Raw genomic sequence first — 24,224 nt, forward strand, 5'->3', positions numbered from 1 at the left:
TTACTACTTATGAACTCTTAAAAATATTCTTATTGAGTATGTTTAATTTGAATCTCATAAAGTCTCTAATTTATATAATACAGGTAGTAGGGAAAGAATGAATTAAATGAGCCCAAGAAATCAGGCAAAACTAACAGACAAATCGAAAGGACTGTCTTGGACTCATCAATAAGTCAATGTTCAAAACATATGTAAATGTGGGACCATTGTATTCTAAAAGATACCAACAAGATATTACAACCATATGCGCAAAATAGGGTGTTTCTTGCTTTTAAGACAGGATGTTTTGTGGGTCAAGAATTGGGTGGCTTTAACTCAGTATCTTCTACATGATTGAAATCAAGATGTTATAAAGTACTGCTATCACTTAATGGCTTAAGGCTAAAAATTGTGTTCACAAGTTCACTCATATTGTTGTTGACTAGAAGCCTCTTTACTTTGACATGAAATCTTCCTGTGTCTGTACATGTGTGACATGAAACATTAAAGCAGAGGCCTTTTGCAAGCTGTATTATGTTCTCAACCTGTAGGTAACATCTCTTTTAGGGGTCAAATGACCCTTTTACAGGGGTTACCTAAGACCATCAAAAACCCCCACAAATTTCTACATTACAATTCATCAGAGTAGAAGAACAAAAGTTATGAAATAACAGCAAAAGTAATTTTATGGTTGAATGTCACCACAACATGAGGAAAATATTAAAGGGTCACAGCACTAGGAAGGTGAAAGCCACTGCTCTGGAGTAACATAATTTACAGATTTAATCCCCCTATATATTTAGAAAGAGAAGTTTTCAGAATGATTTACAGGCTGTGGTCCACCAACCCAGAAATGGCTGCCTATGAACTTAAGGTCCAAGAATCCAGTAGTTGCTCAGTCTACATGACTGGATATCTCAGCTGGCCTTCTCAAAGATCTAGGTTATAATGCCAGTGAAGGGATGTATGTGCTTTAACAAGGTGAGGGCAAGCAGGCAACGAACAAAAGCTTCCTTCTTCCATATCCTTACATAGGCTTCCAGCAAAGGGTGTAGCCCAGATTATAGGTAGGTAGTCCCAGCTCAAGAGATCTGTATTAAAAGTGTATCTTCCAACCTCAAAGATCTGGGTTACAAAGAGCTTTTCCCACTTTAAATTAAGCAAAAATTCCTTTCAAGTGTGCCACTCGATTTGTGGGTTTTAGTTAATAGGAGATGTAGTTAACTTGACAACTAAGATTAGCCATTACACTAGGTAAACCCTTGAATAACTAACCTCTTGGACCTTATGAAAACTGTTTATGGCTTTAAAGTCCTCTTTATAAAACCCCCAATATAAGACAAATGTTCAGAATGAACAAGCTAAGACAGAAAGAGGAAGGAAGACTCAGGTTCCAAAGTCACGTGCTGCCAAATCATTGTACTTATTAGAAGTACTAGAATGTAAGTAGGCTCCGTTCTGTAAAGGGAGAAGTATCAAATCATCTGTGGTTAATTTTAAAACAACTACACTATGTGCTGAACACATGAAGATATGGAATAACTGCTACTTTTCTTTTTTTTTCTTTTTTATTGGATATTTTCTTTATTTACATTTCAAATGTTATCCCCCTTCCTGGTTTCACCTCCACCTAGAAACCCCCTGTCACATCCTCCCTCCCCCTGCTTCTATGAGGGTGTTCCTCCACCCACCTACTTCCACCTTCCCACCCTTGATTCCCCTACACTGGAGCATCTATCGAGCCTTCATAGGACCAAGGACCTCTCCTCCCATTGGCGTATGACAAGGCCATCCTCTGCTACATATGAAGATGGACCCATGTATACTCCTTTGTTGGTGGCTTAGTCCCTGGGACCTCTGAGGTGGGGGTCTGGTTGGTTGACATTGTTGTTCTTCCTATGGGGTTGCAAACTCCTTCAGTCTTTTCTCTAATTCCTCTATTGGAGACCCTGCACTCAGTCCAATGGTTGTTTGCGAGCATCTGTCTCTGTATTTTCCAGGTTTTGGCAGGGCCCCTCAGGAGACAGCCATATCAGGCTCCTTTCAGCATGCACTTCTTGGCATCCACAATAGTGTCTGAATTTGGTAACTGTATATGGGATGAGTCCCAGGAAGGACAATCTCTGGATGGCCTTTCCTTTAGTCTCTGCTCTACATATTTGCTCCTGTGAGTATTTTGTTCTCCTTCTAAGAANGACCAAAACACCCACACTTTGGTCTTCTTTCTTCTTGAGTTTCATGTGGTCTGTGCATTGTATCTTGGTTACTTGGAACTACTGGGCTAATATCCATTTATCAATGAGTACATACCATGTGTATTCTTTTGTGATTTGATTACCTCACTCAGGATGATATTTTCTATCCATTCGCCTAAGAATTCATGAATTCATCATTTTTAATAGCTAGGTCCTCGGGTAGTACTATGTTCAGTTTTCTGAGGAACCAACAAACTGATTTCCAGGGTTTTTTTTACCAGCTTGCAATCCTACTAGAAATGCAGGAGTGTTCCTTGTTTATTTATTTTATTATTTTACTTTTTGTTTTTTGGTTTTTGTTTTTTTCCAAGACAAGGTTTCTCTGTGTAGCCCTGGCTGTCCTGGAACTCACCCTGTAGACCAGGCTGGCCTTGAACTCCGAAATCCACCTGCCTCTGCCTCCCAAATTCTGGAATTAAAGGCATGTACCACCACTGCCCAGCAGGAGTGTTCCTCTTTCTCCACATCCTCACCAGCATCTGCTGTCACCTGAGTTTTTTATTCTAGTCATTCTGACTAGTGTGAGGTGGAATCTCGGGATTGTTTTGATTTGCATTTTCCTGATGGCTAAGGATGTTGACCATTTCTTTAGATGCTTTTCAGCCATTCATTATTCCTCAGTTGAGAATTCTTTGTTTAGCTCTGTACCCCATTTTTAATAAGTTTATTTGATCTGGAGTCTAACTTCTTGAGTTCTTTGTATATATTGGATATTATCTCTCTATAAGATGTAGGATTGGTAAAGATCTTTTCCTAATATATTGGTTCCCTTTTGTCCTTTTGATGGTGTCCTTTGCCTTACAGAAGCTTCGCAGTTTTATTAGGTTCCATTTGTTGATTCTTGATCTTAGAGCATAAGCCATTGGTATTCTATTCCAGAATTTTTTCCCTGTGCCCATGTTGAGGCTCTTACCCACTTTCTCCTCTATAAGTTTCAATGTATCTGGTTTTATGTGTAGGTCCTTGATCCTACTGCTACTTTTCTTAAGTATGATCACTTAGAAGTGGAAAGATTAAAATGTGTTATTTTAGAGAGAGAGAGAGAGAGAGAGAGAGAGAGAGAGAGAGAGAGAGAGAGAGAGAGATGGATTCTCTTTAGTTTTATTGAACACTTAATACAAAAGTACTTGGAGCAAAACAGCATAGTACCAACCAAGAGAAAGAAATGATGTCAATATATTATTTGTAGTTGTTTGTTGTGGGGGCACTATATAAATATTTACTTGATTTTCTGCAACTTATTTGTAAGACTGAAAACTCTAGAAAAAGAAAGATATGGGGCAAGTGTTGGCCATATAACTTTTCACAATATATCTTGCCTGACACATGCTAGATGATGTGGACAGAAGGTAAGATTCCAGATAGGTACAAATTAGGCAGAAGTCCCAGACTCCTATATCACAAGAAACCAGAGGTAGTGAATAAAAGGAGAGAAGGTTGAAAAGCAAAGGGAAAGACTGAATCAAAGTGTGATAACTGTTCAGTTACTAATGGGATATAGAAAAAGCCATTCTATACTGAGAAATAAGAACTCACATACAGTGTGGATTGAGAATGTAAATTGCTGTGGATATTATGGTAAGTAGTATGAATGATCTTCAAAAGAAATCCCATCATTGAATGAGTATATATGTTTCAGGGGTTCGAATTATTTGTTGAGGTATAAGTTTTTGTTTGGTTTGATTTTAAGGAAGATCTCAATATGTCACAGCTAACTTCAAACTCACCATGTAGCTGAAGCTGGCCTTAAACTCATGATACTTCTGTCTCAGCATTTTGAGTATTAGGGTCACAGTCATGTACCACAATTTTCACATGAAATTAGTATATTGGAAAGACACCTTCACTCTTTTGTTTACTGTAGCACTCTCCACAATAGCCAGCTCATGAGACTATGTTATGTTCTCACTGATGGATGAATGCATAAAGAACTTGTGGTACATATAAACAATGGAATATTACTTAACCATAAAATGAATGAAATTATTTAAATAACAAAAACATAGATCAAAAAGGGAAAAAAGATAAATTGTATAAACTACAAAATTCAACACACAACAGTAAGCAAAAGAAGAGTAGCTACCAGACTGTGAAAAATATACAGAGAAAGGAGAGATGAATTAAAGATGGTTAGTGTGTGCAGGGGTACAGTTGGATAGTTAAAACACCATAATGATCTAAAACACAGTAATGTAAGTGTGGACAATGATAGTTAATTGAATAGTTTAAATTAGTGAAAGAGAAGATTTTGAATGTTTCCATCACTTAATAATTATATGTCTGAGGTAATAGATACCCTAATTACCCTGACTTGATCACTACACATTGCATACATGTATTGAAATGTCACACTGTACCCGATAATTATGTACAATCACCATGTGTCTGTTAAAAATAAAAGTATATTTTAAAATTAAATAGCCATTCTCAATACCCAAAATTGGTCTACAATTTTACAGGCCATTTAGCAATCCCAAGAAGTTGAAAATTTGGTGGGGGGTAGGCCACTTAAACAGCTTCAAAATATGTTTTCAAATCTACAAACTTCTTCCAAAGAGAAGAATGGTGATTTTGAAGTTGATAAATCTGGTAGATGGCAACTTAACAGAATAGTCAAAATCTAATATCAAAATTGAGACCGAAATTATCATTTTCCTTTCTAATGCATCAATACTGGCAGACATTCTGACGAATGTTTTGGATAGCTTACAAAGCAACTGGCAAGTACTCTGCTATATGACATAGAGACAACAGACCAGGGCATGCTGAGGAATTGTTCCAGGTCAAAGATGACTAAGAGGACACAATGACCTAAAAAGCTATTTGATATAGAATAGAATCAGGATTATAAACAAACCAAAGCTCGTTGTTGGAATAACTGTCACATTTGAATAGGAATGTGGATTAAGTTATTACATTATAATAGCATTGATTTTCTGATTTCAGATGGTTGCACTCTAATTAGGGAATATATACCAAAATAGCTGGTAAAGTGATTCAGTGTCTCCAACATATTCTCCCTAGAGAATGCAATGGTCTTGATTGTCAGTTTAATAAGATGAAATGATGTTTAGGGCAGCCAAGTCCACCTCTATGGAACCATTTCCAGAGACTACTGACAAGTGGAACAGAAACTGCAGAGGAAGGATGTCCCTTGCATTAGTTGACATCATTCAACAGGCTGGGAGCCCAAGTGGAAAAAAGTGGAAAAAAGGAAGCCAGTATGTATGGAAGTAAGGCCCTATTCTTCATGAGTGAGTTCTCTACTTCCCTAGTGTGTACATAACCACATCTGAACTACCCAATCTCTATTGTCTTAGCAGAATTTCTCTTTAAAACTTCATTGGTTCTGTTCCTCTAGAAAAATCCAGATTAATACAGAGAAATAATGGGGATAGGGCAGAGGGACTGAGAGAGAAGAAAACAGAAAGAGAAACACAGACAGAATAACAGATGGGGCACAATGAAAGTAACTGTGACTCTGTGAAGAGTACAGGGGAGATCCTTACACTATGGAACATAAAATGTTATCAAAACAAGTGAGCAAAATCTATAGTTTATATAAATGTCCTCCAAATTTTTGGGTCCCATCTTATGGTACTATAAGTAGATGGTAGAGCTTTCAGGAGATGGAGCCTGATAGGGTTCAAGTTACTAGGGATGTACACATAAGAGGGAATTATGGAACACATGTTATCTTCTTCTCTATATTTCTCATTGGCCATTAGGGAAGCAGATTCCTCTAATCTGGTTCCCACCATAGTGTACTGCTCAACCACACGCCCAAAGGCAATAGAACCAAATAAAAGTGAAGTGAAACCTCTGACTATAAGCCATAATCATTCCTTCTTACAGCTTGATTTTCATGGGTATCTTGGTAACTGAAAGGTGACTAATACAGCAAACCAAATTTAGCCTAAAAATCACGTTTCCATTCTGTGTAATATTTGAAAAGCAGATCTAATAGAAGGTACTCAAGTATCAGCCTCATGTTGGGTATAAGATAATTAGTAGATGAAGGAGAATCTTACCCTGCCATGGTCAGAATAGGAATGGCCCCAATAGTTTCATGTGTTTTAATACTTGATCCCATAAGGAATGGAACTATTAGGAGGTGTGGCATTATTGAAGTAGGTATGGCCTTGTTAGAGGAAGTGTGTTACTGCAGGTGAGCTTTCACATCTCATCTAGGCCCAATGCTAAGAAATTATTAATAAATATATTCCTTTAAAAACGTTTTATTGATTCTTTGTGAATTTCATGTCATGCACCCCAATTGCTCTCATCTCACCATCCATTCTTACTCAACTTTCACCCTCCACCCTTGCAACCCTCCATTACTGCTGTCTGCGGATCTAGATGTAGAACTCTAGGCTCCTTCTCCAGTACCATGTCTGCCTGCACACTGTTACACTTCCACCATAATAGACTAAACCTCTGAACCTTTAAGTCAGCTCAAATTAAATGTTTTCCTTTATAAGAGCTGTTGTGATCATTATTTCTTTTCACAGCAAGAATAACTCTTAAGATACACTCTGAACAAGTTAACCCTTTAATCACTGAACACATTATCCACATAAAGTATCTGTAATTGTTTTTTTTTTTTAACCATTAAAAAAATCTTAAGACAAGGCATCGAAGCTAGAAGAACATATCCCACCTACAGGCAACAACTTTTGGGATAGCCCCTGTCTTAATTAGGGTTTCATTGCTGTGACTAGACACCATGGCCAAGGCAACTGTTATAAGAACACCATGGTGGTGGGAGTACAGGAGAGCTGGCAAGCTGGCAAACTCAGAAACCACCCAGGCCCCGGGGCTTTGAGTTGGCCCACCCCAACATCTCTTCTATCTATGAACTGCTGGAGTTCATGAAGGGTCTCGTCCTGCAGATTCAAAGCTGTCAGAGCTTCATGTCACAGGGAGACAAGCATAACTGAGAGGAGTCCCAGTGAGGATCCAGTATTGTCACTGTATATGGACAAAAGGGTATACTGTAGGACACACTGTGATATAACTACAGCTTCCACATGAGATGGGTATTTTGTTTTGTTTGTTTTGATTTTTTCCTGTGTGAGGAGGTTGCAAGGGTGGAGGGTGAAAGTTGGATAAGAAAGGATGGTGAGATGAGAGCAATTGGGGTGCATGACATGAAATTCACAAAGAGTTAATAAAATGTTTTTTTTATTTCTTTTATTTTTTTATTATTTTCTTTATTTACATTTCAAATGCTATCCCAAAAGTTTCCTATACCCCGCCCCCCACCTCTGCTCCCCTACCCACCCACTCCCACTACTTGGCCCAGGCCTTGCCTTGTGCTGGGTCATATAAAATATAAAATGTTTTTAAAACAATATATTTATTAAGAACTTCTCAGCCAAAATAATCCTACAAGTCCATAAAACACACAAAATCAGAAGCTCTAATATGTACACAAAATTATGATGAAGATGGATAGATGATAGATAATGTTATGACATCTATGGGTTTCTTGCACTTTTTCCTTAGCTATTTTTCTTCCATTCGTTTGTTTGCTTTGTCTTATTATGGTTTGTGTGCTTTTATTTTATCTTATTTTGTTATTTCTTTAAATGCCTGTTCATTTTCTCTGTAGAGAAAATGTGTGTATTTGGATAGAAGAGGTATTAGAGAAGATCTGAGAGGAGTTAGGGAAAGGAAAACCAACCTTAGAATATATATTGTATGGAAAAAAGTCTAATTTCAATTAAAAAATAGAGAGGAAATCCAAAAACAATCCCATTCTAAAAATTTCCAAGTTCAGATAACTTAGTTATCTTCTTTCTTCTGGCCTCTGTAAGAGACCAAGAAGGAGAGTTTTTGAGTTATCTTTTTCATTTTGAAATCTTAACTTGAAGAGGCCACTGTCATCATGTCCCACGTGTTGCACTGTGCTGCTTAATAAATTAGAATATTGAGTTGCCTTTTTAGAACTAAACTATGGATGGGTTTTACAGTCTAGTTAAGCAGGAGAACATTGTAAGTGGATTTCTCCCCCCCTCTCTCTCTTTCTCCTTTTCTACCTCTATCTATCTATGTCTTTGTGGTACTACACATGTCCATTGCTGTGTGGCCCATGTTTAAGACTTGGTAAATTTATAGCAGAGATTTAAACAAATCTAAGCCCGACATTCTGAAAAAAAATTGTGACCACCTGCTCTTGAAGAACTATCACCTGGATAGTAATAGCATGGGGATAGTGGCTGATATTGTATAAGATTTACTATTCTTAACAGCTATCATTCTTATTTCTATCTGTAAAAGTGTAGTCTGAATTAAAATTAATATGATCAACCTTGTGACATTTAAGCTCATTATATTTGCTTTCAAATGTCCAAAAGAACATTGCCTTTTGAAGGCTTTTATTTTGGTAGCAGAGGTAGGTTCAAGATTGGAAATAAATTAATTTTTTAAGATCTAAAAATAGGAGAAATGTTTCATTTTATGCATTGCTATTCATACTTTGTAACTTTTGTCCCTTGATACTACAATTGGCTTTGTAAAACCAGTAAATATTTATATATGAAAGTATTCTAAACATTTTAACTGGACAAAATAGATAGATGGTATTCATAGAGGTAGGTAATAAATAAATAAATTGACTAGCCAAGAATGACCATGCATAACTATAATCCCAGCACTGAGGAAGCAGAGTCAGGAAGATCCTGATATCAAGGCCAGCTTTGGCTATACAACCAGACTGTATCTAATTCCATCACATACTTAATCAGTTATAATATCAGATAAGAAACTAGATCGCAACTTAGGTTGATTGATCTCTTGAGCAGAGTGGACATTTGTCCCCATACTCAGTTGTGGAACTAGATATACACAGAGAAGTCAATGTCTAAGAGGAACCAGAGGAGAAAATACTAATGGTACAGTGAGCAGGGGCATTAGTTCTTCTTGGTAAAAGGTGAAGGAGCACCTGGTCTGGTCACTCAGAAGTAGAGAATTTACCTAGGATCTGAGAGGTACTGGTTCAATCCAGGGAAAGAGGAGGATATGAAAAGAGAAAGCATAAAAACAAGAGACTCCATGAGAGACCACTGAGCTCAGTCTGGCTAGCAGCAGTAGGCCTTTGTAGCCACTTCATTAACACATCATTAGGAAGGCCAGCCCACTGTCCTTGACTGCTTCCCAGAAAAATGGATTATTTCTGTCTCCTTAAAATTTATAAATGCTGCCCAGATCACTCCCAGGTTTCCTGTAATGTCTGGTAAACAAATATTGTAGCACCAATGTCCAATCAATTGCTACTAAGTGAAATAAGACAAAATATTACAATATAATTATGTCCACTGGCTAATGTTGCCTCTTTCTTATATGATGAACACAAGTGAAAGAAGCTATTACAATTGATTGAGTATTGAGGTTGTCACTAAAACATCTAGGGTCTTTTAAAAATCACAACATCGCTTCTTATAAAACTAAAATGCAGAAAAGCCATTTTGATTACTAAATTTGTTTTTTTTCTAAAATAGTGAAACTCAAAGAGTTTAATGGTAGACTCTGAAAGATGAGATTTTGATTATTTTTATGTATGTTTTTCTTTTAAGGAAAATGGTTTTTTTCCCTCACATAATAAATCCTGATTATGGCTTCCCTTCCCTCTATTCTTCCTGGCTCCTCCCTAATTGTCCCCATCTGGCTCTAACCCCTTTCTGTCTCTTATCAGAAAACAAACAGGTTTTTGTGTGATTATAATATAATATAAAATGATAAAACAAAAACTAACTCATCAGTATTGGACAAAACAGAATGAAGAGATTTTTGTTTCTTTTCTCATAAGGATGCTGATTATACAGGATTAGAGTCCTACCCTTATGATGACTTCATTTAAACTTAATTATTTTCTTATTCCAAATAAATTCACACTATTTTTAGGATTTCATCATATGAATTTTGTGTACACACACTCTTCAAAGTTTTAAGGAAAATCAGAATCTCATCTTAGAATCACAAACTTTCTTCAAAAACTCATTCACTCCCCCAAAGCATTCCTTTGTCTTTGATGTCTTCTTTGTTCTTTTCCATTTTGTTTTATGGTATTTGTTCGAGGGAAATCGGATTTCACTTTGTAGCTCAGGCTAACTTCCATCTTAAAATGCATTATATATCTATCCTAGGTGTGTTTCAACTAATGGCCAAACCCTTTCCTCACATGTCCATGCCTATCTTAGTATATTTTTCTTCTTTTTATGTTGCCAGAGACTGTCTGCTGTGTCTCTCTAACTTAAATACTTAATGCAGTTCCTGGCGTATAGCAGATGTTCTGTAAATACTTATGAAGGGTTAGAAGGAAGAGATAAATTTAAATCTGTAAGCTAAGGTTAGCTTTTAATTTTACTGTATTCAGCCATTTGTTTTCCTGACAGCAAACCTTTATCTGAAATACACCAAGATGCCATTCATAGGGGAAATATTTTAAATCCAAGAATCACTTCTCCAGGTATATGGCAAAAGAAACATGTTTCATAGCAGAAAAAACAAAATGTCTACTTGACATCTCTGCCTAAAATGTAATAGAAGGAAAAGACTTATTTATTTATCCTGTCTGGACACATTTATTATACTTCCAGTGATGGAAAGAAGCACTGCTCTCCATAAAAACAGGGATAGGAGTGTGGGTGTTGAAAGAAAGAAAATGTTAATACTGATGTTTTTCATCATTTTCAAAGGTGAAATGTCCTTAGCTGTTTATTCCACATAATAGCTGTATTTTCAGGTACAGGTAGTTCTGTTTATTATTTAACAAGAAAAAGTGAAAATAATTAACAAATATACAATAGCAGCAGATAATGAAGCATCATCAAATCCAGAGTCTATAGCATTTAGCAGAAATGATTAAACTAGGGAACCTGAGCACACAGGGACTCCACCTAACCAGGGACATGGATTCCACCCAGTCTGGGCTGGTGCCCTGAACAGACCTTGGGCTCTAACAGCCAGTCCCACAACACCCAGAAGAAGATCCACTACCAGGCACTCTAACACACCCAGGACCATGGATAAGGAAGACACAACATCTGCCCCAATACCAGGAGTAGCTTGGACGAGCAATGCTCAGGCTCAGGCACCCAGGAATTCCATTCAACCAGTGAAACAGTGTCCTTTTGGTCTGAGCCAGTACCCTGAGCAGACACTGAGTGCTAACTTCACAGCCAGTTCCATAACACCCCAAAACAGCTCCACTCCCAGGAGCTCTAACAAACCCAGATCCACAGGATCACAGAATCTCAGGATCCCAGAAACTTGGTCACACCAGGATCTCAGGGTCCCAGAGGCTGGGACTCTCAAGAGCTCTGATACACCCAGGACCCACAGAATCCCAGAATTACAGGATCACAGAGACAGCTGAACTCTGAGTACTAACACAACCAGGATCATAGGAAGGATAGGCTCCAGTCAGATATAGTGAGGGCAGGTAGTACTAGAGATAATCAGATGGCAGGAGGAAAGCATAAGAACATAAGCAATAAAAACCAAAGTTACTTGGCATCATCAGAACCCAATTCTACCACAGTACCAAGTCCTGAATAAATCATCGCACTGGAAAAGCAAGATTTGGATCTAAAATCACTTCTCATGATGGTGATAGAGCTCTTTAAGAAGGACATAAATAACTCCCTTAAAGAAATACAGGAGAACACAGGTAAACAGGTAAGGGGGAAACACAAAAATCCTTTAATGATTACAGGAAAATACAACCAAACAGGGGAAGGAAAGGAACAAAACCATCCAGGATCTAAAAGTGGGAATAGAAAAAAATAAAGAAATCACAAAGGGAGACAACCCTGGAGTTAGGAAACCTAGGAAAGAGATCAAGAGTCATAGATGCAAGCTTTACCCACAGAATACAAGGGCGAGAAAAGAGAATTACAGGTGCAGAAGATACCATAGAAAACATTGACATAACAGTCAATGAAAGTGCAAAATGCAAAAAGATACTAATCCAAAACATCCAGGAAGTCCAGGACACAATGAGAGGACCAAACCTAAGGCTAATAGGTATAGAAGACAGTGAAGATTCCCAACTTAAAGGGCCAGTAAATATCTTCAGCAAAATTAGAGAAGAAAACTTTCATAACCTAAAGAAAGAGATGCCCATGAACATACAAAAAGCCTACAGAACCCCAAATAATTTGTACCAGAAAAGAAATTCCTCATGTCACATAATAATCAAAACACCAAATGCACCAAACAAAGAATTTTTAAAGCAGTAGGAGAAAAAGGTCAAGTAGCACGTAAAGTCAGACCTAGCAGAATTAAACCAGACTTCTCACCAGAGACAATTAAAGTTAGAAGATCCTAGTCGGCCATCATTGGGAGGAGAGGCCCTTGGTCTTGCAAAGATCATATGCCCCAGTACAGTGGAATGCCAGGGCCAGGAATCAGGAGTGGGTGGGTTGGAGAGCAGGGCAGGGGGAGAGTATAGGGGTCTTTCCGGATAGCATTTGAAATATAAATGAAGAAAATATCTAATACAATTTGTTTATAAAAACAATAAACAAGACAAAACAAAAAAACAAATAAACAAATAAAAAAAAAGAAGATTCTAGGCAGATGTCATACAGACCCTAAGAGAACACAAATGCCAACCCAGGCTACTAAACCCAGCAAAACACTCAATTGCCATAGGTGGAGAAACTAAGATATTCCATGACAAAACAAAATTTACATAATATCTTTCCATAAATTCAGCCAAACAAAAAATAACTGATGGAAAACACCAACACAAAGAGGGAAACTACACCCTAGAAAAAGCAAGAAAGTAATATTCTTTCAACAACCCCAAAAGAAGCCACAGAAACATAAATCCATCTCTAACAACAAAAATAACAGGAAGTAACAATCACTTTTCTTTAATATCTCTCAACATTAATTGACTCAGTTTTCCCCCAAAATACATAGACTAACAGACTGGATACATAAATAGGACCCAACATTTTGCTGCATACAGGAAACACACCTCAGGGACAAAGACAGACACTACCTCAGAGTAAAAGGCTGGAAAACAATTTTCCTTGCAAATGGTCCCAAGAAACAAGCTGGAGTAGCTATTCTAATAACGAATAAAATCAACTCTCTAACAAAAGTTATCAAAAAAAAAAAAAAAAAAAGATAAGGAAGGATACTTAATACTGGTCAAAGGAAAAATCTACCAAGACGAACTCTCAATTCTGAATATCTATGTTCCAAATGCAATGGCACCCACATTCATAAGAGAAACTTTACTAAAGCTCAAAGCACACATCGTACCCCACACCTTCTTCTCAGCACCTCATGGTACATTCTCCAAAATTGACCATATAACTGGTTACAAAATAGACCTCAACAGATATAAGAAGATTGAAAAAAATCCCACCCATTCTGTCAGATCACCATGGACTAAGGCTGCTCTAAATACCAACAAAAACGATGGAAAATACACATACACATGGAAGCTGAACAACACTCTATTCAGTAAGTTGGTCAAGGAAGAAATAAAAAAATGAAATTAAAGGCTTTTTAGTATTTAATGAAAATGAAGACACACCATACCAAAACTTATGGAGCACAATGAGAGAAGTGATAAGAGGAAAACTCATAGCTCTAAGTACCTCCAAAAAGAAACTGAAGAGAGCTTACACTAGCAACTTGACAGCACACCTGAAAACTCTAGGACAAAAAGAAGCAAATACACCCAAGAGGCATAGAAGGCACCAAATAATCAAACCAAATAGAAAAAAAAAGTTTTATGAAGAATAAACAAATCCAAGAGCTGGTTCTATGAGAAAATCAACATGATAAATAAGACTGACTACAAAGCACAGAGATAGTATCCAAATTAACAAAATCAGAAATGAAAAGGGAGACATAAAAATGTAGTATTACTTTTTTTAAAAAATAGATATTTTCTTTATTTATATTTCAAATGTTATCCCCTTTCCTGGTTTCCTCTCCAAAAACCCACTATCCCCTTGCTCACCAACCCACTCACTCCCAATTGCTGGCCTTGGCATTCCCCTATACAGAAACATTGAACTTTCACAGAACCAAGGGCCTCTTCTACCATTTATATCCGACTAGGCCATCCTATGCTACATATGCAGCTAGAGACAGTCCCACCTTGTGTTTTCTTTGGTTGGTGGTTTAGTCCCAGGGAGCTCTGGAGGTACTGGTTAGTTCATATTGGTGTTCCTCCTATGGGGCAACAAACCCCTTCAGCATCTTGGGTACTTTCTCTAGCTCCTTCATTGGGGACCCTGTGCTCAGTACAATGGATGGCTATGAGCATTAACTCCTGTATTTGTCAGCCATAGGCAGAGAGTCTCGGAAGACAGCTATATCAGGCTCCTGTCAGCAAGCTCTTGTTGGCATCCACAATAGTGTCTGGGTTTGGTGGTTTTCTATGGGACGGATCTCCAGGTAGGGCAGTCTGCATGCATGGTCATTCCTTTAGTCTCTGCTCCACACTTTGTCTCTCTAACTCCTTCCATGGGTATTTTGTTCCCCCTTTTAAGAGGGATCAAAATGTACACAATTTGGTCTTCCTTCTCCTTGAGTTTCATGTGTTTTGTGAATTGTATCTTGAGTATTCCCAAGGTACTGGGCTAATATCCACTTATCAGTGAGTGCATATCATGTGAGTTCTTTTGTGATTGGGTTACCTCACTCAGGATGATATCCTCCAGATCCATCCAGTTGTCTAAGAGTTTCATAAATTCATTATTTTTAATAGCTGAGCAGTACTCCAATGTGTAAATTTACCACATTTTCGGTATCTATTCCTCTATTGAGGGGCATCTGGGTTCTTTCCTTCTTCTGGTTATTATAACTAAGTCTGTTATGAACATAGTGGAACATGTACCCTTATAACATGTTGGAGCATCTTCTGGGTATATGCCCAGGAGTAGTATTCCTGTAATCTCCAGTAGCACTATGTCCAATTTTCTAAGGAACTGCCAAACTGATTTCCAGAATGGTTGTACCAGCTTGCAATCCCATAAGCAATGCAGGAAGGATTGTTCATCTTTATCTATGTCTTTGCCAGCATCTGAGTTTTTGATTTTAGCCTTTCTGACTGTTGTAAGGTGGAATCCCAGGGTTGTTTTGATTTGCATTTCCCCTGATGACTAAGGATGTTGAACACTTTTTTAGGTGTTTCTCAGCCATTTTGTATTCCTCACTTGAGATTTTTTGTTTAGCTCTGTACTGCATTTTTAATAGGGTTATTTGAATCTCTGGAGTCTAAATTCTTGAGTTCTTTGTATATATTGAATATTATCCCTTTATCAGATTTAGGATTGTTAAAGATCTTTGCCAATCTCTTGGTTGCCTTTTTGTTTTTACTGTCAGTGTCTTTGGCCTTATAGAAGCTTTGCAATTTTTTGAGGTCCCACTTATCAATTCTTGATCTTACAGCACAAGTCACTGGTGTTCTGTTCAGGAATTTTTCATCAGTGTCCATATGTTCTAGACTCTTCTCCACTTTCTCCTCAATAAATTTCAGTGTCTGGTTTAATGTGAAGGTCCTGATCCACTTGGACTTGAGTTTTGTACAAGGAGATAAGAATGGGTTGATTTGCATTCTTCTACATGCTAATTGTCATTTGAGAAAGCATCATTTGTTGAAAATGCTGTCTTTTTCCCACTGGATGGTTTTAGCTCCTTTGTCAAATATCAAGTGACCATAGGTATATGGGTTCATTTCTGGGTCTTTAATTTTATTCCATTGGTCTATGTGTCTGTCACTGTACCAGTACCATGCTGTTTTTTTTTGTTGTTGTTTGTTTGTTTGTTTTTATCACAATTGCTCTGTAGTACACTTTGAGGTTGGGGATGGTGATACCACCAGAGGTTCTTTTATTGTTGAGAATAGTTTTTGCTATCCTAGGTTTTTTTGTTATTCCAGATGAATTTGCAAATTGCCCTTTCTAACTCTGTGAAGACCTGAGTTGGAATTTTTATAGGAATTGCATTGAATTGGTAGATTAATTTCAGCAAGATGGACATTTTTACTATATTAATCCTGCCAACCCACAAGCATAGGAGATTTGTCCATCTTCTGAGATCTTATTCAAATTCTTTCTTCAGAGACTTGAACTTCTTATCATACAGATCTTTCCCTTGCTTAGTTAGAGTCACACCAAGGTATTTTATATTATTTGTGAGTATTCTGAAGGGTGTTGTTTTCCTATTTTCTCTCTCAGCCTGTTTATCCCTTGCGTAGAGAAAGGCCACTGATTTGTTTGAGTTAATTTTATATCCAGTTAGTTCACTGAAGTTGTTTATCAGGTTTAAGTGTTCTCTGGTGGAATATTTGGGGTCACTAAATGATACTATCTTATCATGTGCAAAGAGTGATATTTTGACTTCTTCCTTTCCAATTTGTATCCCTTTGATCTCCTTTTGTTGTCTAATTGCTCTGGCTAGGATTTCAAGTACTATATTAAATAGGTAGGGAAAGAGTGGGCAGCCTTGTCTAGTCCCTAATTTTAGTGGGATTGCTTCAAGTTTTTCCTCCATTTAGTTTGATATTGGCTATTGGTTTGCTGTATATTGCTTTGATTATGTTTAGGTATGGGCCTTGAATTCCTGATCTTTCCAAGACTTTTATCATGAAGGGGTGTTGGATTTTGTGGAATGCTTTCTCAGGATCTAATGAGATGATCATCTGTTTTTTCTTTGTTTATACTGTGGATAATGTTTTGGATTTCCATATGTTGAACAATCCCTGCATTCCTGAGATGAAGCCTACTTGGTCATGATGGATGATCTTTTTGATGTGTTCTTGGATTCGGTTTGCGAGGATTTTACTGAGTATTTTTGCATCGATATTCATAAAGGAAATTGTTCTGAATTTCTCTTTCTTTGTTGGGTCTTTATGTGGTTTAGGTATCAGAGTAATTGTGGCTTCATAGAACAAATTGGGCAGAGTGCCTTCTGTTTCTATTTTGAGGAAAATTGTTATCAGGTCTTCTTTGAAGGTCTGATAGAACTCTGCACTAAGTCCATCTGGCCTTTTTTTTTTTTTCTTGGTTAGGAGACTATTAATGAATGCTTCTATTTCTTTAGGAGATATGGGAATGTTTACATCGTTAATCTGATCCTGATTTAACTTTGATACCTGGTATCTGTCTAAAAAATTGTCCATTTCGTTTAGGTTTTCCAGTTTTGTTGAATATAGGATTTTGTAGTAGGATCTGATGATTTGTTTTTGAATTTCCTCAGATTCTGTTATGTCTTCCTTTTCATTTCTGATTTTATTAATTTGAATACTATCTTTTTGCCCTCTAGTTTGTCTGGTTAATGGTTTATCTATTTTGTTGATTATCTCAAAAATCCAGTTCCCGGTATTTTTGATCCTTTGTATAGTTCTTTTTATTTTCTTTCACTTGCTTGATTTCAGCCCTGAGTTTGATAATTTCATGCTGTCTACTCCTCATGAATGAATTTGCTTCTATTTGTTCTGGAGTTTTCAGATGTTCTATCAAGCTGCTAGTGTATGCTCTCTCCACTTTCTTTTTGGAATCACTCAGAGCTATGAGTTTTCCTCTTAGGACTCCTTTCATTGTGTCCCATAAATTTGGGTATGTTGTGGTTTAATTTTCATTAAACTCTAAAACATCTTTCATTTCTTTCTTTATTTCTTCCTTGACCAAGTTATCATTGAGTAGAGTGTTGTTCAGCTTCCACATGTATGTGGGCTTTCTATTATTTATGTGTTTATTGAAGATCAGCTTTAGTCCATGGTGATCTCATGCAATGCATGGGATTATTTCAATCTTCTTGTATCTGTTGAAGTCTGCTTTGTGACCAGTTATATGGTCAATTTTTGAGAAGGACCATGAGGTGTTGAGACAAATTAATTTCCTTTTGCTTTAGGATAAATTGTTCTATAGATATCTGTTAAATTCTTTTTTAAAAAATAACTTCTGTTAGTTTCACTCTGTCTCTGTTTAGTTTCTGTTTCCAGGATCTGTCCATTGATGAGAGTGAGGTGTTGAAGTCTCCCACTATTATCGTGTGTGGTGCAATGTGTGCTTTGAGTTTTAGTAAAATTTCTTTTATGAATGTGGATGCCATTGGATTTGGAGCAAAGATGTTCAGAATTGAGAGTTCATCTTGGTAGATTTTACCTTTCATGTGTATTAAGTGTCCGTCCTAGACTTTTTGATAACTTTAAGTTGAAGGATGATTTTATTCAATATTAGAATGGCTACTCCAGATTGTTTTTTGGGACCATTTGCTTGGAAGTTTATTTTCAAGCCTTTTACTCTGAGGTAGTATCTGTCTTTGTCCCTGAGGTGGGTTTCCTGTTCGCAGCAACATTTTGGGTCCTGTTTATGTAGCCAGTCTGTTAGTCTATGTCTTTTTATTGGGTGAATTGAGTGCATTGATATTTAGACATATTAAGGAAAAGTAATTGTTGCTTCTTGTTATTTTTGTTGTTAGAGTTGGGACTCTGTTTATGTGGCTTTCTTCTTTTAGGTTTGTAGAAAGATTACTTTCATGCTTAGTTGCCTTCCTTGTGTTGGGGTTTTCCCTTTATTATCCTTTGAAGGGCTGGATTAATGGAAAGATATTGTTTAAATTTTGTTTTGTCATGGAATACTTTGCTTTCTTCATCTATGGTAATTGAGAGTTTTGCTAGGTTTAATGGCCTGGGCTGGCATTTGTGTTCTCTTAGGGTCTGTATGACATCTGCTGAGGATCTTCCAGCTTTCATAGTCTCTGGTGTGACTTCTGGTGTGGTTCTAATAGGTCTGCCTTTATATTTTACTTGACCTTTTTACCTTACTGATTTTAATATTCTTTGTTTTGTGTATTTGGTGTTTAGATTATTATGTGATGGGAATAATTTCTTTTCTGGTCCAAACTATTTGGATTTCTGTTGGCTTCTGTGTGTCCATGTGCATCTCTTTCTTTAGGTTAGGGAAGTTTTCTTCTATAATTCCGTTGAAAATATTTATTGGCCCTTTAATTTGGAATTCTTCCTTCTTATATATACCTATTATCCTTAGTTTTGGTCTTCTCATTGTGTCATGGATTTCCTGGATCTTTTGGGTTAGGATCTTTTTCCATTTTTCTTTTTTTTTTTTTTGACTGCTGTGTCAATGTTTTCTATGGAATCTTCTGCACCTGAGATTCTCTCTTTTCTCTTGTATTCTGTTGGTTATACTTCCATCTATGGCTCCTGATCTCTTTCCTCAGTTTCCTAACTCCAAGTTTGTCTCCCTTTGTGATTTATTGATTGTTTCTATTTCCATTTTTAGATCCTGGATAGTTTTGTTCAATTCTTTTACCTCTTTGGTTGTGTTTTCCTGTAATTCTTTATGGGATTTCTTTTCCTCTTTAAGGGCTTCTACCCGTTTACCTGTGTTCTCCTGTAATTCTTTTAGGGAGTTATTTATGTCCTTCATAAAATCCTTTGCCAGCATCATGAGATATGATTTTCAATACAAATCTTGCTTTTCCAGTGTTTTGGGTTATCTAGGACTTGCTGTGGTGGGAGTGCTAGGTGTTGAAGATGGCAAGCAATCCTATTTTTTGTTAGTAAGATTGTTGCATTTGCCTTTCACCATCTGGTAAACTCTGGTGTTAGAAGTTCTTACTGTCTCTGGCTGGAGCTTGTTCATCCTGGCAACACCAGTGCACAGAGGGTTTCAGAACAGCTCGACTTTCTAGGTGCAGCTGTAGTCCCATAGGACCCTGTCTTAGCTGCTTTGCAGCTTCTGCAGCCTGTCCAACATAGTATATCTTAAAATAACTATTCTGTTTCTTAAATATTAACAGTTGAAAATATTAAAATTATTTTCTACAAACATCATGGAAATATTATTGATAATTTTCTCACTGTGCTTGAAATTGGCATTTTCTTAATGTTTTACTTGAAAGAGTTTTTGTTACTTTGAAATTTTAAAATATACTTAGTAATAAAATAATTTCTCTTCTAGAAACACTGATAATCTTTTTTAAGTAAATGATTGTTAGAGATTGTATGCAAGTATATTGTACATTTTAAATACTCTATTATGTCAGCTGGTATCATATAAGGACTTTTGAATATATTTCTTAATGATTCATTTTTAATGTTATGTTATTTTACTATGCTTAACTCCCAATAATTTTAACATAGAATATTTTCTATGTTTTGAGACAATTTAGTATTCAACATTAGATATAGGATCCTCAGTTATGTATAGTATTAAATATTCATTAATGATATTTTTATGGTATGAATGGATATGAACATAAAAGTTGAACAAATTTTTATATATTATCAGATTCTCAAAATACTCAATATTATTAATATGTTTGATATACAAAATACATTTAAATAATAAAAATTTTAAAAAAGAAAAATAAGTTTTACTGAAATATGCATCATATGCAATCTCCCTATTTAAAGTGTCTGTTAAGGTTAATGTTCAAGTACACTCACAGATATGTGTAGCTGTTGCCACAGTCTATTACAGACCTTCTCATCAACTCCAAACAAACTTTCCAACCAAAACTCCTTTATTCAAAGCAATCACCAATCCAACTGTTCTCTACTTCTCCTGAATCCCCAATTCTGAACTTGCTTGAGTGCGGTCTTACAAAATATAGACTTTGTGACTAGCTTCCTTCACTTAGCATAATGTTGAGAATACTTTGTTTAGCTCTGTACCATATTTGTTAATAGGGTTATTTGGTTTTCTGGAGTCCATTTTCCTGAGTTCTTTATATATATATTAGATATTAGTCCCCTATCTGATTTAGGATTGGTAAAGATCCTTTCTCAATCTGTTGGTGGCGTTTTTGTCTTGTTGACAGTGTCTTTTGCCTTACAGAAGCTTTGCAGCTTTATGAGGTCCCATCTGTTGATTCTTGATCTTACAGCACAAGCCATTGGTGTTCTCTTCAGGAATCTTTCCCCTGTGCCCATATCTTCAAGGTTCTTCCACATTTCCTCCTGCTTAAGTTTCAGTGTCTCTGGTTTTATGTGGAGTTCTTTGATCCACTTGGACTTAAGCTTTGTACCAGGAGATAAGGATGGATCAATTCACATTATTCTACATGATAACCACCAGTTGTGCCAGCACCGTTTGTTGAAAATGCTGTCTTTTTTCCACTATTTTTTGGAATAGTTTGAGGAGAGTTGGAATTAGGTCTTCTTTGAAGGCCTGATAGAACTCTGCACTAAACCCATCTGGTCCTGGGCTTTTTTTGGTTGGGAGACTATTGATGACTGTTTCTATTTCTTTAGCAGAAACAGGACTGTTTAGATCATTAATCTGATCCTGATTTGACCCAGTAGCATTTGCTGAAAATGCTGTCTTCTTAATACTGGATGGTTTTAGGTCCTTTGTCAAAGATCAAGTGACCATAGGTGTGTGGGTTCATTTGTGGGTCTTCAATTCTATTCCATTGGTCTACCTGTCTGTCACTGTATCAGTACCATGAAGTTTTTATCACAATTGCTCTGTAGTACAGCTTGAGGTCAAGCATGGTGATTCTACCAGAGGTTCTTTTATTGTTGAGAATAGTTTTTGCTATCCTAGGTTTTTTGTTATTCCAGATGAATTTGTAAAGTAACCTTTTTAACTCTGTGAAGAATTGAGTTGTAATTTTGATGGGGATTCCATTGAATCTGTATATTGCTTTTGGCAATATAACCTTTTTTATTTTATTAATCCTTCCAATCCATGAGCATGGGAGATTTGTCAATCTTCTGAGTTCTTTGATTTCTTACTTCAATGACTTGAAGTTCTAACCATACATATCTTTCACTTCCTTAGTTAGAATCACAACAAGGTAATTTATACTATTTGTTACTATTTTGAAGAGTGTTGTTTCCCTAATTTCTCTCTCAGCCTGTTCATACTTTATGTAGATAAAGGCCACTTATTTGTTTAAATTAATTTTATATCCAGGAGAGAGGGATCAGTGAAGAGGTTCTGAATGCTGACCAGAGTGCATAGCAGATCTTGATAGAGCAGAGGCTCTCTATGGTTTAAGAGCTTTATTATAGAAAGGCAGGGGGAAACAGAAGGGAGAGAGAGAGAGAGAGAGAGAGAGAGAGAGAGAGAGAGAGAGAGAGAGAGAGAGAGAGAGAGAGAGAGAGAGAGAGAGAGAGAGAGGGCTAGAGAGAAAGAGAGAGTAAGAGAGAGAAGAGAGGAGAGAAGACAAAGAGAGAGAGGAGAGAAGATAAAGGGTGAGGAGAGAGGGGGAGAGAGTGAGGAGTAAGAGGGAGGCAAGTAAGAGAGTAAGAAGAGATTGATGTGGGGCTGAAATGCCCTTTTTATGGTCTTTACTGTTGCTAGGTAACTGGGGAGGAGTTTATCCTGAAGGTCAGATGCTTGGGCCATTGCCTATGTGACTACTAACCATGCTTCTCTTGTGGGGGCTGGGGGGGGCAGTAAGTAAGGCAGGGGCCAGAGTTCCAGGAGCATGAGGGAACACCTACCATGTCATGAAGGTGAATTATGACCATTGGGGTTCAGACCTCAGCTCAACTAGAGACCAGCCTGCAATTCCCCACATCTCCTCCTCTGTTTTTATTAGGAAAAAAAGGGGAGGGTCACTGATGTGACTGTGTGGAGATTTAGAGTGTTGAAGATTTAGAGTAGAGTGGAAATATCAGAAACAACAACAACAACAGACATACATAGAGCCTAGAGAAGTAGCAGAACAAAGCCAGAGGAGTAAGGAGAATTGAGGGTAAGGGTTGGGAAGGCAAGACAGTGTACAATTAATTAATTGTTTTATGGGTAGTACAATTTGAGGGTAATAACATCCACATTGAACAGCAATTCATTAATCTAGATAGACATTATGCTTTCCTCACTATCATATAACTTTCCCCAAAGTTCATCAGCCATTTGGCTTTAGCAAAAGAGTCCATTTGTAGCTGGAAGGTCCCATGTCTATCTTCTGTGGCTCAGCACTTGTCTCAGGAGCCCTCAGTCAAGTAAGATTTTTGGAAGAAGGCATTTTTTGTCTGTAGGTCCCAGGAGATGGTGTTGTCTGAGATGGATCTGTGGCAGCAGGCCCCATGTGGACATAGACCTGTAGAGTAATTATAATAAAGGAGCAGAACACCAGCAGAGAATATCTGCATAGGGTGAATAGCAAAATTTATGCCTGCAATGGTTTCTTAGGAGCACATCACAGTCCCTTGTGGATGGCTAAGGAAGAAAATACCATGTTAATTGTGTAACAGAGGTAGGCAGTTAACAGTTCTTCTATAAAAGAAAACCAGTTATTAACTAAAGATTGAATGATTTTTGCACCTTAAAGGAAATCTTAAACAAGTTGAGAGAATTTTGGGACATATATCATGAATACTAGAGAGAAAAAAAAGACATTTATAAAAAGAAGCAATTAAATTTTTGGTTAAAAGCATGATTCAGTTAATCCTGTAGGGGGCGCAGCTTCAATGCAGTTTTTGGCTTATCTGGATGGAGGGGGGGTGGTATGTCGTACCCTGCAACCTTTCTTCCTTCCCCCTGAATTTTTTTCTCCTAGGAACTGGAAAGTAAAAGGTTAAGTGAAAGGCTTTTTAGTCAAAGTGCTATCTGCCAAGCTCTGTGTTGAGTCACTTCTCTCCTCCCACACAGCTGTCAGTCACTGCCTAGCTGGGCTGTACACACAGAGAGCAAGAGAAGAGGGGCTACAGAGCAGGAGGGGGAAAGTGGGGGAAAGCCAGCTTCTTTGTACCTGACACCTGAGAAGGAGAGGTGCCGAGGCACCAGCCCTCCAGCCAGCAAACAAACTTCAATAAACCTCTCCACAGCAAGGAAAACCAGAGCCCAGAGCAATTACCGCTGGGGCAGGCTGCTGCAGTGGGCAAAGCCATTCAAAGCCTAGCACTACAGGGAGGGGCTACAGAGCTGGGGAAAGCCAGCTGTTGTAGTAAAAACCTAAGAGAGAAGGGCGGGGAGGAAGCTGGCCAGGAACACTTTGGAGAGAAAGAGAGAAAGTAAAAAGCCAAGTCTTTTG

Source organism: Mus pahari, chromosome X (assembly GCF_900095145.1).
Source record: "Mus pahari chromosome X, PAHARI_EIJ_v1.1, whole genome shotgun sequence".
NCBI classification, from domain to species: Eukaryota; Metazoa; Chordata; class Mammalia; order Rodentia; family Muridae; genus Mus; species Mus pahari.